Source organism: Aethalodelphis obliquidens, unplaced genomic scaffold (genome assembly GCF_003676395.1).
Source record: "Aethalodelphis obliquidens isolate GAN/ISIS:26980383/991018 unplaced genomic scaffold, ASM367639v1 scaffold22, whole genome shotgun sequence".
Lineage (NCBI taxonomy): Eukaryota > Metazoa > Chordata > Mammalia > Artiodactyla > Delphinidae > Aethalodelphis > Aethalodelphis obliquidens.
Window position 1 is genome coordinate 11,769,144 of NW_020837966.1, and position 11,852 is coordinate 11,780,995.

The following is an 11,852-nucleotide window of genomic DNA, read 5'->3' on the forward strand; positions in this document are numbered from 1 at the left end:
CCGTTTTTCGTTCTCAAGATTACTTTGGCTATTCAGGGTCTTTTGTGTTTCCATACAAATTGTGAAATTTTTTGTTCTAGTTCTGTGAAAAATACCAGTGGTAGTTTGATAGGGATTGCATTGGATCTGTAGATTGCTTTGGGTAGTAGAGTCATTTTCACAATGTTGATGCTTCCAATCCAAGAACATCGTATATCTCTCCATCTGTTTGTATCATCTTTAATTTCTTTCATCAGTGTCTTATAGTTTTCTGCATACAGGTCTTTTGTCTCTTTAGGTAGGTTTATTCCTAGATATTTTATCCTTTTTGTTGCAGTGGTAAATGGGAGTGTTTTCTTGATTTCACTTTCAGATTTTTCATCATTAGTGTATAGGAATGCCAGAGATTTCTGTGCATTAATTTTGTATCCTGCTACTTTACCAAATTCATTGATTAGCTCTAGTAGTTTTCCGGTAGCATCTTTAGGATTCTCTATGTATAGTATCATGTCATCTGCAAACAGTGACAGCTTTACTTCTTCTTTTCCGATTTGGATTCCTTTTATTTCCTTTTCTTCTCTGATTGCTGTGGCTAAAACTTCCAAAACTATGTTGAATAAGAGTGGTGAGAGTGGGCAACCTTGTCTTGTCCCTGATCTTAATGGAAATGTTTTCAGTTTTTCACCATTGAGAACGATGTTGGCTGTGGGTTTGTCATATATGGCCTTTACTATGTTGAGGAAAGTTCCCTCTATGCCTACTTTCTGCAGGGTTTTTATCATAAATGGGTGTTGAATTTTGTCGAAAGCTTTCTCTGCATCTATTGAGATGATCATATGGTTTTTCTCCTTCAATTTGTTAATATGGTTTATCACATTGATTGTTTTGCATATATTGAAGAATCCTTGCATTCCTGGGATAAACCCCACTTGATCATGGTGTATGATCCTTTTAATGTGCTGTTGGATTCTGTTTGCTAGTATTTTGTTCAGGATTTTTGCATCTATGTTCATCAGTGATATTGGCCTGTAGTTTTTTTTCTTTGTGACATCCTTGTCTGGTTTTGGTATCAAGGTGATGGTGGCCTCGTAGAATGAGTTTGGGAGTGTTCTTCCCTCTGCTATATTTTGGAAGAGTTTGAGAAGGATAGGTGTTAGCTCTTCTCTAAATGTTTGATAGAATTCGCTTGTGAAGCCATCTGGTCCTGGGCTTTTGTTTGCTGGAAGATTTTTAATCACAGTTTCAATTTCAGTGCTTGTGATTGGTCTGTTCATATTTTCTATTTCTTCCTGATTCAGTCTTGGCAGGTTGGGCATTTCTAAGAATTTGTCCATTTCTTCCAGATTGTCCATTTTATTGGCATAGAGTTGCTTGTAGCAATCTCTCATGATCTTTTGTATTTCTGCAGTGTCAGTTGTTACTTCTCCTTTTTCATTTCTAATTCTATTGATTTGAGTCTTCTCCCTTTTTTTCTTGATGAGTCTGGCTAATGGTTTATCAATTTTGTTTATCTTCTCAAAGAACTAGCTTTTAGTTTTATTGATCTTTGCTATCGTTTCCTTCATTTCTTTTTCATTTATTTCTTATCTGATTTTTATGATTTCTTTCCTTCTGCTAACTTTGGGGTGTTTTTGTTGTTCTTTCTCTAATTGCTTTAGGTGCAAGGTTAGGTTGTTTATTCGAGATGTTTCCTGTTTCTTAAGGTAGGATTGTATTGCTATAAACTTCCCTCTTAGAACTGCTTTTGCTGCATCCCATAGATTTTGGGTCGTCATGTCTCCATTGTCATTTGTTTCTAGGTATTTTTTAATTTCCTCTTTGATTTCTTCAGTGATCACTTCGTTATTAAGTAGTGTATTGTTTAGCCTCCATGTGTTTGTATTTTTTACAGATCTCTTCCTGTAATTGATATCTAGTCTCATAGCGTTGTGGTCGGAAAGGATACTTGATACGATTTCAATTTTCTTAAATTTACCAAGGCTTGACTTGTGACCCAAGATATGATCTATCCTGGAGAATGTTCCATGAGCACTTGAGAAAAATGTGTATTCTGTTGTTTTTGGATGCAATGTCCTATAAATATCAATTAAGTCCATCTTGTTTAATGTATCATTTAAAGCTGTGTTTCCTTATTTATTTTCATTTTGGATGATCTGTCGATTGGTGAAAGTGGGGTGTTAAAGTCCCCTACTATGAATGTGTTACTGTCGATTTCCCCTTTTATGGCTCTTAGTATTTGCCTTATGTATTGAGGTGCTCCTATGTTGGGTGCATAAATATTAACAATTGTTATATCTTCTTCTTGGATCAATCCCTTGATCATTATGTAGTGTCCTTCTTTGTCTCTTCTAATAGTCTTTATTTTAAAGTCTATTTTGTCTGATATGAGAATTGCTACTCCAGCTTTCTTTTGGTTTCCATTTGCATGAAATATCTTTTTCCATTCCCTTACTTTCAGTCTGTATGTGTCTCTAGGTCTGAAGTGGGTCTCTTGTAGACAGCAAATATATGGGTCTTGTTTTTGTATCCATTCAGCCAATCTGTGTCTTTTGGTGGGAGCATTTACTCCATTTACATTTAAGGTAATTTTTGACATGTATGTTCCTATTCCCATTTTCTTAATTGTTTTGGGTTCATTGTTGTAGGTCTTTTCCTTCTCTTGTGTTTCTTGCCTAGAGAAGTTCCTTTAGCAGTTGTTGTAAAGCTGGTTTGGTGGTGCTGAACTCTCTCAGCTTTTGCTTGTCTGTAAAGGTTTTAATTTCTCCATCAAATATGAATGAGATCCTTGCTGGGTAGAGTAATCTTGGTTGCAGGTTTTTCTCCTTCATCACTTTAAATATGTCCTGCCAGTCCCTTCTGGCTTGCAGAGTTTCTGCTGAAAGATCAGCTGTTAACCTTATGGGGATTCCCTTGTGTGTTATTTGTTGTTTTTCCCTTGCTGCTTTTAATATGTTTTCTTTGTATTTAATTTTTGACAGTTTGATTAATATGTGTCTCGGCGTATTTCTCCTTGAATTTATCCTGTATGGGACTCTTTGTGCTTCCTGGACTTGGTTAACTATTTCCTTTCCCATATTAGGGAAGTTTTCAACTATAATCTCTTCAAATATTTTCTCAGTCCCTTTCTTTTCCTCTTCTTCTTCTGGAACCCCTATAATTCGAATGTTGGTGCGTTTAATGTTGTCCCAGAGGTCTCTAGAGACTGTCCTCAGTTCTTTTCATTCTTTTTTCTTTATTCTGCTCTGCAGTAGTTATTTCTACTATTTTATCTTCCAGGTCACTTATCCCTTCTTCTGTCTCAGTTATTCTGCTATTGATCCCATCTAGAGTTTTGTGGGGTTTTTTGTTTTTTTGTTTTTTTTGTTTTTTGCGGTACACGGGCCTCTTACTGCCATGGCCTCTCACATTGTGGAGCACAGGCTCCAGGTGCACAGGCCCAGCGGCCATGGCTCATGGGCCCAGCCACTCCGCGGCATGTGGGATCCTCCCAGACCGGGGCCCAAACCCGTCTCCCCTGCATCGGCAGGCGGACTCTCAACCACTGCGCCACCAGGGAAGCCCTAGAGTATTTTTGATTTCATTTATTGTGTTGTTCATCGTTGTTTGTTTCACCTTTAGTTCTTCTAGGTCCTTGTTAAATGTTTCTTGCATTTTGTCCATTGTATTTCCAAGATTTTGGATCATCTTTACTATCATTATTCTGAATTCTTTTTCAGGTAGACTGCCTATTTCCTCTTCATTCGTTAGGTCTGGTGGGTTTTTATCTTGCTCCTTCAACTGCTGTGTGTTTTTCTGTCTTCTCATTTTGCTTATCTTACTGTGTTTGGGGTCTCCTTTTTGCAGGCTGCAGGTTCGTAGTTCCCGTTGTTTTTGGTGTCTGTCCCCAGTGGCTAAGGTTGGTTCAGTGGGTTGTGTAGGCTTCCTGGTGGAGGGGACTAGTGCCTGTGTTCTGGTGGATGAGTCTGGATCTTGTCTTTCTGGTGGGCAGGTCCACGTCTGGTGGTGTCTTTTGGGGTGTCTGTGACCTTATTATGATTTTAGGCAGCCTCTCTGCTAATGTGTGGGGTTGTGTTCCTGTCTTGCTAGTTGTTTGGCACAGGGTGTCCAGCACTGTAGCTTGCTGGTCTTTGAGTGAAGTTGGGTGCTGGTGTTGAGATGGAGATCTCTGGGAGATTTTCGCCATTTGATATTATGTGGAGCTGGGAGGTCTCTTGTGGACCAGTGTCCTGAAGTTGGCTCTCCCACATCAGAGGCACAGCACTGACTCCTGACTGCAGCACCAAGAGCCTTTCATCCACACGGCTCAGAATAAAACACAGAAAAAGTAGAAAGAAAGAATTAGTAGAAGTAGAAAGAAAGAAAGAAAGAAAGAAAGGAAGAAGGGAGGGAGGGAGGGAGGAAGGAAGGAGGGAAGGAAGGAAAAAAAGAAAGAAAGAAAGAAGAAAAGTAAAATAAAATAAAGTAAGATAAAATATAATAAAGTTATTAAAATTAAAAAATAATTATTAAGAAAACAAAACAAACAAAAAAAACGGACGGATAGAACCCTAGAACAAATGGTGGAAGCAAAGCTATACAGACAAAATCTCACATAGAGGCATACACATACACACTTACAAAAAGAGGAAGAGGGGAAAAAATCAGAAATCTTGCTCTCAAAGCCCACCTCCTTAATTTGGGATGATTCGTTGTCTATTCAGGTATTCCACAGATGCAGGGTACATCAAGTTGATTGTGGAGCTTTAATCCGCTGCTCCTGAGGCTGCTGGGAGAGATTTCCCTTTCTCTTCTTTGTTCTCACAGCTCCCGTGTCTCAGCTTTGGATTTGGCCCCGCCACTGCGTGTAGGTCGCAGGACGGCGTCTGTTCTTCGCTCAGACAGGACAGGGTTAAAGGAGCCGCTGATTCGGGGGCTCTGGCTCACTCAGGCCGTGGGGGAGGGAGGGGCACGGAGTGCGGGGCGGGCCTGCGTCGGCAGAGGCCGGCGTGACGTTGCACCAGCCTGAGGCGCGCCGTGCGTTCTTCCGGGGAAGTTGTCCCTGAATCACGGAAACCTGGCAGTGGCGGGCTGCACAGGCTCCCCGGAAGGGGGGTGTGGAGAGTGACTTGTGCTCGCACACAGGCTTCTTGGTGGCGGCAGCAGCGGCCTTAGCGTCCCATGCCCGTCTCTGCTGTCCACGCTTTTAGCCGCGGCTCGCGCCCGTCTCTGGAGCTCCTTTAAGCAGCGCTCTTAATCCCCTCTCCTCGCGCACCAGGAAACAAAGAGGGAAGAAAAAGTCTCTTGCCTCTTCGGCAGGTCCAGACTTTTCCCCGGACTCCCTCCCAGCTAGCTGTGACGCACTAACCGCTTCAGGCTGTGTGCACGCCAACCCCAGTCCTCTCCCGGCGCTCCGCTTGGACCGAAACCCGAGCCTCAACTCCCTGCCCCGCCCGCCCCGGAGGGTGAGGAGACAAGCCTCTTGAGCTGGTGAGTGTTGGTCGGCCCTGATTCTCTGTGCGGGAATCTCTCCGCTTTGCCCTCCGCACCCCTGTTGCTGTGCTCTCCTCCGCGGCGCCGAAGCTCCCTCTCTCCGCCACCCGCAATCTCCGCCCGCGAAGGGGCTTGAATGTGTGGAAACTTTTCCTCCTTCACAGCTCCCTTCCACTGGTGCAGGTCCCGTCCCTACCCTTTGGTCTCTGTTTTTTCATTTTTCTTTTGCCCTACCCAGGTACATGGGGGGTTTCTTGCCTTTTGGGAGGTCTGAGGTCTTCTGCCAGCGTTCAGTAGGTGTTCTGTAGGAGTTGTTCCAAGTGTAGATGTATTTCTGGTGTATCTGTGGGGAAGAAGGTGATCTCCGCGTCTTACTCTTCCGCCATCTTCCCGGAAGCTCCCAGGCATCCCTTTTTACCTCTCCCTAGCCAAATGAGGATGTTATCTCATTTTCAGTTTTTGTCAGTCTCATAGGTAAAAGAAAACTGTTATAACCTTGTTGTTTATATATTTATTTTGTGATGAGACTGAGTGTTTTTCTTAATGAATACCTTCCTTTAAGAGAAAACAACTCCAACAGTAGCTGGCAGATACTGTGGCCAAGAGTTTTATCTTTGCAACAATTCATGTGAGCTAGGTAGCATTATCCCTATTTTACAAATGAGGAAACTGAGGCACAAAGAAGTCAAGATCAGACACATGGGAGCACTGTAGTTAAAAAAAACTGACCTTGGAATCAGACTACCTGGGTTTCACCCACATCTCCTGGGTTTCACCCACAACTATTAGCTGTGTGACCTTGGGCAAGTAATTTAACCCCTCTCTGCTTCAGTTTCCTTTTTCTTCTTTAAGTAGTACTCACCTTATAGTGTGATGTCAGGAAATAAACTAGGACTTTTATGCTATTGGTTTTAAGTGGTGAAGCCACGATTCAAATCCAGATCTCTGTGATCTGGAATAGAAGCTCTTGAACACTTAAGCTATTTCTTTTAGTGACAGTGTATGATTACTAAACATTTTATATTCACTGAATTTATAGCTAGGCCTTTTCTCATGCTTAGAGGCCTTTAGGAAAAGCACCAACTCCATCCATTGCTGAAAAAATACAAACCTGAGCATGTCTCGACTTGCTTAGTCACAACTGTTTGGAAATTCTGGAACATGAAACCGTTCAGGGAAAGGACTGCCAAGGAAACATGAAAGCTATTAAATTGTTCAGGTGTTTCAGATCATTCCCATCTGAAATAGCACAGACAGTACAGAATTAGCTTTTAGAGAGACACAGATAAGAGAGATGTTTTGAATGTTTTTCATCTACACATAACTACGCAGCCTCAGTTCATTTTTTGAGTGGAGCTGACTCTCCTCACAAAACAGCCTCTCGGCCAATTAAACAATCAATCGATACATGTTTATTGAGTACCCGTATGCTAAGTACTATGTGCTTAATACCCAAAATACAGCAGTAAACAAAGTTGACACATTCTCCATCGACACAGGATTTAAAATCTAGTGCAATGCTGTCCAATGACAATTTCTACAGTGATAAAGACATTCAACTTCTGTACTGTCCAATATGGTAACCTCTAGCCACATGTGGCTATTAATCACTTAAAATATGACGAAGGAACTGAATTTTTACTCTCAATTAACTTTATTGCGTTTAGATAGCCCTAAGGCCTTGACACAGTGCCTGGTACACAATTGGCACCCAACCTGTGTTGGTTAATGAACGCCAAATGGTGGATGACTCTGTAAATGGATGGATCGATGAATGGATGGACATATATATATAAAGCAAGAATCTCTTCTAACTCATGCAACTATAAAGAAATGATTCCAAAGTGTGTTCCTTCCAAAAGTAACACTTGTTCTAAATTAGATATTTGAAAAGAGGTGATCTCAGAGTGTACGAATAGATAGGAATTCTTGCTGATAAGTGGTGTCGGTGATAGTCAGGCGGAGGTAACGGAGGTATCAGCTCATTTTTATTTAGGTGTTATTTTTAGGTATACTCTGTGCTCTGTGAATCCTACAAAGGGCTTAGCAACTTAAAATTGCTAGTGGGATTTGCTCAAGCAGACATGCTGTGTAACAATTTATCACCATGACAGGCGCTAAGGGGTTCAAGGCAACTTGCTGATGCCCCACTTCCCAGAGTCAGAGCTCAGGAGGAAATATACTGTGTTAGGGAAATTAGAACCCTCCAAATAGATTCTTCAGTGTATTAATATCTCTGCTGGGCTCAACATTGGCCATTTCTGTTTACAACTTGCTTATCTTTATTTGTATCCGTCCAATTTCAAACATACCACTAGGAAGACATATTGCCAGCTGTTTCAAGTTTTAAAAGGACAGTTTGATCAACACCATCTATTTAAACCCCATATACACACTATGGTGAGAAGGTGGTCCAAAATAGAGTAAAACAAAAGTGCTAAAGGAAAATAGACCTTGTGAGTATTCTGGGAATGCAAGTCTCTCCAGGTTAAATCACATTCCCTTCAGCACAGAAGCACCAGTGGAGATTTATATCATACTATATTTTACTTCTTCAGTGCAGATTAGTCTCAAACTCTAACACCAGCCTAGCAAAAAGCTTCTGTTGGGTTTGAAAATTCATGTGCTGGAGACATAAACTGAGAAAAAGAAAGGCCTGAATGAAGGCTGAGCCCTGCAATTCCCTGGGGCAGGTCAGGAGTAGATAAGTAAGCTATCATATATAGAATGGATAAGCAACAAGGTCCTACTGTATAACACAGGTAACTATATTCAGTATCCCATGATAAACCATAATGGAAAAGAATATGAAAAAAAAGAATGTATATATTTGTGTAACAATCGCTTTGCTGTACAGCAGAAATTAACACAACAATGTAAATCAACCATACTTCAATATAAAAGAAAAAATGAGTAAAGGAAACAGGGGAGGGGACGGCCAAGATCCCCACCAGGACAATAACAAAGGCTCAAAACACTCCCAGTTATTGAGCTGAGCAGTGCCATGACTTCTCCCGCTCTTGGAAACACAGAAAGTGGCTTATTAGAAATCAGGCAGCAGGCACACAACCTCTGAAAGGTCCACAAGGGAGAGAGAGGGGGAAACATCACTCTATCATGTCTCCCCTGGATCCTTGGTTTTATAGTTCGGGATTTATGTCCTCATTTATTCTGTGTCTGGTCCCCTAAAGGACGTAAGACAATCGCGATTCTGTATGAGAACCATGCACGGGATTTTTTGAGGGAAAAAAAAAAAAAATTCAGACTTTCAAACTAATTCAGATGAAGGTGGTTATAAGGGGAAAGAAAAAAACTGGAGAAATGAGGCACAGTAATAGCAAGGAAATTTTTACTCTATGCCTTTTATATGTTTGGTTTAAAGCCTGAAAATGTGATATTTATTCAAAAAATAAATTAAAAGTTTGAATGTATATCATTAAACACTCCCAGATGACTTTGAAAGCAAATCTTTTCCCAGCCTAAGGTACCATCTCAGGAGAATACAAGCAAGCATTTCATCGTCAGGATGAACAATTCCTTCAGTCTTTCGAACGTCAAACCTCTTTAAGCATATTTTCTGGAGCTGAGCATTTTCGTCTGATTCCTTCTCCCTGTGGGCATTAAAATCCTAACTTAAGAACCCAAGGATTAACCAAAGAAATTAGAGACCCTCTTCGTGAGTGGGGGATTCCCGACAATCACAAAGCTTAAAATCTTTTTAATTATCTCTGTTAATTGACGGGATAATAAGCATCGATTCTACATACATGTGTGTTGGCCGCATCACAGAAATTACCCGTCATGTTTTATTCATGCAGGGGCCGCAGGCTGCTCCAGTGACCAGTAGAAGCAGTTTTCCCTCTCAAGCAAGCGTCAGAAAGGTCTGCAAAATGACAGTCAGCAGTGGAAAATGAAAGGCTCTCACTTCTTCTCCCATTACATGGTAAGATAATTAAAGCCCAGACCAATAAAACATCGAGCATTCTTATTCAGAAATCCAATTTTCACTACATAAGGGCAGGTAGTTAAATGCTTTAAGCCATCTGCTGGCAACTTCACCAGCTCGGCCCATAGCAAAGCCACGTTTTTGTTTTTGTTTTGTTTTTTTCATGTGGTTTTGCCAACAATGACCAACCAAAGAGAGGAGAGGAGTCTGACAAGGGAGCCCCTTGCATTGTTGACAAGCTTGGGGCCCCAGTGCCTGCTGGCTTGTGGATAACAAATCCAAAATAACTGTTTGATTAAAAACAGACGGACGAAAAAGATATCGCATAAAATATGTAACGTGTGAGGGTCAAATTCTGCTACGTACTAACTGTATTTTCAGAAAGCCTGAATCTCTACCCTTCTGTGGGAGTGTGCTGGCCGTCACCATAGGGGTTTAATAGCAGGGTCCCGTTATAAAGACAGGATCATCCCAATGCCGACCATTAGGGCATCACAACAGCACAGACATACAGAAATAGGTTGACAAAATGTAGATACCAAAGTTATTATAGAGGCTAAATAAATAAATAAGGACCCAGCTACACAGTATGTGGAGGCAACTGGGACACTGACCGGGATGCATGGAGTTCCATAAAGGCGGGTACCGTTACTGGCAAAGAAGCATCGTGAGTGAGGGTATATAAGCTGTAGGTATCAGGTCCGAAAACAGGCTCTTGGGCAGGTTACTTAAGCTCTCTGAGCTTGTTTGTTATTACACTGCAAGTATTTAAATAAGCTAATGTTTCTAAAGTTGCCCAGGGACTTCCATTTCTGGGAAGATGGAGTAGACATATTTTCCCTAATCCTCCTACTAAGTACAGCTAAAAACCCTGGACATTATACGCAAAACAAACACAAGTGTAAAAGGTGGAGGAGAGAAGACAGACTTAAGGGACTCCAGGATTCAAACCACAAGGCACTGGATTCCCTGGGGTTTCTTTTTGCAACATATATCCCAGGCCGCCCCGCGGCATGTGGGATCCTCCCGGACCGGGGCACGAACCCACATCCCCTGCATCAGCAGGCGGACTGTCAACCACTGCACCACCAGGGAAGCCCCAAACATTTTTTTAATGTTTTTTCCAGATGCTTTGACACTGTGTGTAAATAGTCTATGTTCCATGATACTGTGAAATTCAGGTATAGGGGAAAATGATATATTATCACCTGAACTGTCTGTAAATACTGCTATGCCTTTTTTTTTTTTTTTGGCTGCGTTGGGTCTTCGTTGCTCCGCGCGGGCTTTCTCTAGTTGCGGCGAGCGGGGGCTACTCTTCGTTATGGTGCACGGGCTTCTCATTGCGGTGGCTTCTCTTGTTGCGGAGCACGGGCTCTAGGCATGCAGGCTTCAGTAGTTGTGACACGCAGGTTCAGTAGTTGTGGCTCACAGGCTCTAGAGCACGGGCTCAGTAGTTGTGGCGCACGGGCTTAGTTGCTCCGCGGCATGTGGGATCTTCCCGGACCAGGGCTCGAACCCGTGTCCCCTGCCTTGGCAGGCAGATTCTTAACCACTGCGCCACCAGGGAAGCCCTGCTACGCCTTTTTGATCCTAAGTTTGATTCAGTCTTGAGGAGAAGGTTATGAATAAACCTGATTCCCAGTATTTTGCTTCCATCAGCACCATCGTCATCACCATCATCATCATGCTTCTCGCCCATTTGTTTACCCCACCCTCCTATTCCAGTCTCTGCCCCAAGAGGTTGATTTCTCAGACTCCACCTCCCAGGCCTCCTTCCTGCTGGTTCCCTGATTGGTTTGGTCAACGGGAGGCACAGGCTGGAGATCAGAGCCTGGGGTATCTCTTCCCCACTCCCTCCCTGATTTGCCTCATTTGTAGCCGCGGCTGTCTCCCTTCATCCACGACTTCTGTCAAGTGGCCCCTGCTCCAAGAATCCTGCCCTCTCTGGGCTCCATCATCTGATTTCCTCTCCTTGCTCCTTCAGGACATGAGTGATAAGTCTCCCATCGCTTCTAGTCTCTGGGTGCCTTGACATCCATGTTTATTTTCCTAACTGTGACCGCTGAGTGATCCCTTCATGGGTGTCTCTGATGCCATCCGAGTTAGAGTCTGTGTCCTGCCAGGATCCTGATGACACGTCATCTCTACTGTCATCTTCTCTGTGTCTATTATTGATTGCTCCCTGTGTATCAGACACTGTGCTTTCCATGAGAAACGTATTTCCATGAGGAAAGTATTATTTTATAAATGAGAAAGTAGACTTAGCCATTTTAAAGATCTTATCCCAGGCAACACAGATAGATAGTAAATGGCAGAGTCAGAATTCAAACTACTCCAGAGCCTCTTTTTAACCACTGCCAACAGTTCTGCAATACAGTCCATGTCAGAATCATCTGGCGTGTTTCTTACAAATCCAGATTCTCAGAAACCTACTCAGAGCTCTCCGCTGAGGAAACCA